Source organism: Dipodomys ordii, unplaced genomic scaffold (assembly GCF_000151885.1).
Source record: "Dipodomys ordii isolate 6190 unplaced genomic scaffold, Dord_2.0 Scaffold7, whole genome shotgun sequence".
Lineage (NCBI taxonomy): Eukaryota > Metazoa > Chordata > Mammalia > Rodentia > Heteromyidae > Dipodomys > Dipodomys ordii.
Genome location: NW_012267223.1, coordinates 20051682 through 20056746, shown reverse-complemented (window position 1 = coordinate 20056746; position 5065 = coordinate 20051682).

Genomic DNA, 5065 nt, shown 5'->3' with positions numbered 1-5065 from the left:
GTCTCTCCTGCCCGGGCTGGCTTTGAACCACGATCCTCAGATCTCAGCCTCCTGAGTAGCTAGGATTACAGGCATGAGCCACCAGCGCCCGGCTTAATCAACAGTTTTTAATCTCACATCTTAATGAAGTCTCTGAGTCAGGAGCTGGAAGCACATGCCCCCCTAGGGCTATGTGAGGTTGTCAGCTGGACACAGTCAGTGAACAGCTGGAGGGCTTGCTCCTCCTCCCCCCCCTACTGCTCACAGGCCGGTTTCTCATTGATAATGGTTAGCAGGACCCCCTCAATCCATACCTTGCCACAAACATTTCCATAGAGTACTCTGAGGGTCCTCAGAATGTGGCAGCTAGCTTCCTGCAGCATAGGTGGCTGAGAGGAGCCTGTGTCTCCTTCTCTCCCTATCCCGGAAGTCACACCCTGAACCAGGTTCTCCTTGGCTGTATTCTTTACGAATGAGTCACTAACTCCAGCACACAAACTGAAGTTCCATCCTATAAAAGTGAGGACTATCAAAGAATGTTGGACATGCTGAAAACCACCCTCTCCATCCCTCCAGTTAGTTTTGTGGGCTTGGATGATCAATGATGTCTTTTTTTTTTTTTTTTTTAATGCTAGTTTGAACTCAGGACCTGGGTGCTGTCCCTGAGGATTTTGTTTTCTGTTTTTTTCTCTCAAGCCTGGTACTCTACCACTTGAGCTATACCTTCACTTCCAGCCTTTTGGTGGCTATTTGGAGGTAAGAATCTCATTGACTTTCTTACCTAAGCTGGCTTTGAACTATGATCTTCAAATCTCAGCTTCCTGAGCAGCTAGGATTACCCGCATCACTGCCTTTGCTGTGGCAGTGACCTCCTGCCTGGCTTTCTTGCTGCTACCCCTGTCCTTAACAACTTGTTTTCCACAAAGCAGCAGAACGGCTTTGGAAAAAGTTAGGGTTTTCTGGTTAATGATGATGAATTGCATGTGCCTTCAGCCTCCTCCCTTTTGAGATTCCACTAAAATGGTAGTAAAGGAAGAAAGAAGGGCTGAGACCATGGCTCAAGTGGTAGAGTGCCTGTCTAGCAAGTAAGAGGTCCTGAGTTCAAACCCCAATATGGAGGAGAGAAGGGTTAGGTATGGTGGAGCAGGCCTGTAATCCTGGCACTAAGGAGGTTGAGGCAGGAGTATGTTAAATATGAGGCTACTGGTTACACAAGACACAGAAAAAGAGAAGAAGGGGGGGTTGGGGAAAGAAGGGGGGAAGGGGTGGGGGAAGATTTGGAGAAGCCAAATTAGGCAGCGGGGCAGAGGTATAGTACAGAACAGGCATGTTGTCCTGAACAGAAAGGCAGAAAGAAGCTCCCTGCCTCCAGGCAGAAGAAGACCAAAGTTTTCTTAACTGGAGAAGCTGAAAGACTTCAAAACAAAATTCCATAGCTAACATTTGGAAGTTTTAGAATGAAACAGTTGAGTAGTTGGCTTTTTGCCCAATCACTAAAGAGCAAAATCCGCCAGTAAAATGCCTTCCTCCTGGTGCTCCTGAACTCCTAGTTTGACTTTTTTCTTTTGTGTCGGTCATGGGGCTTGAACTCTAGGCCTGGGCGCTGTCCCTCAGCTCTTCAGCTCAAGGCGAGCGCTCTACTATTTGAGCTACAGCACCACTTCCGGTTTTCTGGTGGTATATTGGAGATAGGAGTCTCACGGTCTTTCCTGCCCGGGCTGGCTTTGAACCTTGATCCTCAGATCTCAGCCTCCTGAGTAGCTAGGATTATAGGCATGAGCCACCAGCACCCAGCCGACTTTTTTTTTTTTTTTGCTGGTCCTAGGATTTGAACTAAGGACCTAGGCACTGTCCCTGAGCCTGAGCATTGTGTGTGTGTGTGTGTGTGTGTGTGTGTGTGTGTGTGTTTATGCACTTAACGCTAGTTCTACCACTTGAACCACAGCTCCATTTATGGCTTTTTTTTTTTTTTTTGGTCATGAGGCTGGGGCTTGAACTCTGGATTTGGGCACTGTCCCTCAGCTCTTTAGCTCAAGGCTAGTGCTCTACCACTTGAGCCACAGTGCCATTTCCAGTATTTTGGTGGTTTATTGGAAAGTCTTTCCTGCCCCAGGCAGGCTTTGAACCATGATCCTCAGATTTCAGCCTTCTGAGTAGCTAGGATTATAGGCATGAGCCACTGGTGCCTGTTTTGTTTTTAATTTCTTTCTTTCTTTCTTTCTTTTTTTTTTTGTCAGTTGTGGGGCCTGAACTCTGGGCCTGGGCGCTGTCCCTCAGCTCTTCAGCTCAAGGCCAGCACTCTATCACTTGAGCCACAGCCCCATTTCTGGTTTTCTGGTGGTTTATTGGAGATAAGAATCTCATGGACTTTTCTGCCCAGGCTGACTTTGAACTGCGATCCTCAGATCTCAGCCTCTTGAGTAGCTAGGATTACAGGCATGAGCCACTGACGCCCGGCTTGCAGCTAAGCATTTTTTAATTAAATTCTTTTTTTTTTTTTTTGTTATAAGAGTCTTATGGACTTTCTTGCTTGAGTTGGTTTTGAACCCTGATCCTCAGATCTCAGCCTTCTGAGTAGAGTATTACAGATGTGAGCCCACTGGTGCCCACCTCCCAGTCTGACTTTTAATGCTTTTCTTTTAGGCACAAGTGGCTGATGGAAGAGAAACTGGTGGTGGTTCTAGTCTTCTGGTGGAATAGTCTGGATGAATGCCAACCTCCCCACCAAAGCCCAGTAAAGGTTTAGATTTTTATGGGGCAGTGGCAGAATCTTTAGGAGGTATGGACTAGTGGAAGGAAGTTAGGTCACTGGGGGCATGCCCTTGAAGGAAATATGGGGGCCCTTTCTCTTGCTTTCTCCTTTGCTTCCCAGCCACTCACAGGTAAAGATGCCCTCTTTTTTTTTTTTTTGTCGGTCGTGGGGGTTGAACTCTGGGCCTGGGCGCTGTCCCTCAGCTCTTCAGCTCAAGGCGAGCGCTCTACCACTTGAGCTACAGCGCCACTTCCGGTTTTCTGGTGGTTTATTGGAGATAGGAGTCTCATGGTCTCTCCTGCCCGGGCTGGCTTTGAACCACGATCCTCAGATCTCAGCCTCCTGAGTAGCTAGGATTACAGGCGTGAGCCACCAGCGCCCGGCTTAAAGATGCCCTCTTTATCACAAACTCCTGCCATGATGTACTGTGCCTTCACAGCCCGGAGATATCCAAAGCAGGTGATCATAGATCTTTCCTTTTGCTCAGTTAATTTGTCTCAGGTATTTGTTACAGTAATTGCAAGCTGACTAACACATCTGGGAAACACACACATAAAGAGTTTTGCTGGGGGTTGTGCTATGAGGCATAGAAAAAGGACATAGCAGAAATAGACAAAGTCTACAGGCCATACTGGGCACTGGTGGCTCACACTAGTAGTCCTAGCTACTCAGGAAACTGAGATCTGAGGATCGCGTTTAAAGCCAGTCCAGGCAGGAAAGTCTTTGAGACTCACACCTCCAGTTAATCACCCCCAAACAGGAAATGGAGTTGTGACTCAAATGATAGAATGCCAGCCTCCAGTGAAAAAGCTAAGGTATTTCACCTAGGCCTTGAGTTCAAGCCCCACCACAAAAAGAAAAAGTCAAGCCAGGCTCTGGTGGCTCATACCTGTAATCTTAGACACTCAGGAGGCTGAGATCTGAGGATGGAGGTTCAAAGCCAGTCCAGAGGAAAGGCTGTGAAACTCTTATCTCTACCACCAGAAAACCAGAAATGGTGCTATGGTTCAAGAAGTAGAGTGCTAGCCTTGAGCTGAAGAGCTGAGGGACAGTGCCCAGACCCCGAGTTCAAGCCCCATGACCAACAAAAAAGAAAAAAAAATTCGTCACAATGTAGGGCTGACATGTGTGAAGGAAGAAAAGGAAGGAGTGTTAGGAAAATGGTGGAGAAAGGAAGGGAACAGGCTGGACTTGATCTCAACAGACTAGGACTGTTGATTGCCAGCAAGGGACACAGACCTTTCCGCGAGTGTGAAGGTTGTGTCAGGGGAGCGGAGTTGGAGTCAAGGTTTCTATAGGGTTTGAGCAAGGAGACAGAGGTTATGTGAGTTTAATATAGGGGGGTGAGTGCAGGTGTGGGCAGAGAATAGGGTAAGTATTTCCTTATCCAAGGTCTCAAGCTTTTTAAATGTTCAAACAGCTCTACATCTGTCTTGCCTAGACAGTTTGACCTTCACAGGATACAGTTTTTAGTCTTCCAGCCTCTTAACCCTTTCCTGGCCTCACAGCTTGGCCTCAGAGGCTTATAGGCTAGGCCCACCATGGGATGTTGACAGCTAGGCTTAGGTAGATTGCCCTGCCTGTGTCAGGCAATCTGTGCATATCTTGGTGGCTTGCCTGGTATCTGTATGCAGATACAGATACAGAAACAGGGTGGGAATCAATCCTTCAAGGAGGACCAGGGAGGCAGAATCTCAGGCTGCAGCAAAGTTCTGAAAACCTTAGTATAGAAATTGTCTACTAGCTGGGCGCGGGTGGCTCACGCCTGTAATCCTAGCTACTCAGGAGGCTGAGATCTGAGGATCATGGTTCAAAGCCAACTCGGGCAGGAAAGACTGTGAGACTCCTATCTCCAATAAACCACCAGAAAACCGGAAGTGGCACTGTAGCTCAAGTGGTAGAGCGCTCACCTTGAGCTGAAGAGCTGAAGGACAGTGCCCAGGCCCAGAGTTCAATCCCCCCCGACCAACCAAAAAAAAAAAAAAAAAAAAGAAATTGTCTACTGGAGGAACCCTAATGGGCACAAGTGTCCAGGCTCCAAATCTCCCATCATGCTCAGGGTTTAGCTATAGCTGCCTGGGGAATGCTGGTCCATAGTTCAAATGTTGGTGTTGATCCAGAAAGTGCTGCAGCCAGAGATGCTGGCTACGCCCTCACCTGCTTAGAGGATTCATCTCCAAGTGAGAGCAGGTGCTGCTTTCCTCCATGGCTGCCATGTTCCCAGTATAAAAGAGAAGGACAGGGGCTGGGAAGGTGGCTCAGTGGTAGAGCGCATGCCTTGCATGCCAGAGGCCCTGGGTTCGATTCCTCAGTACCACATAAGCAAAAAGAAAA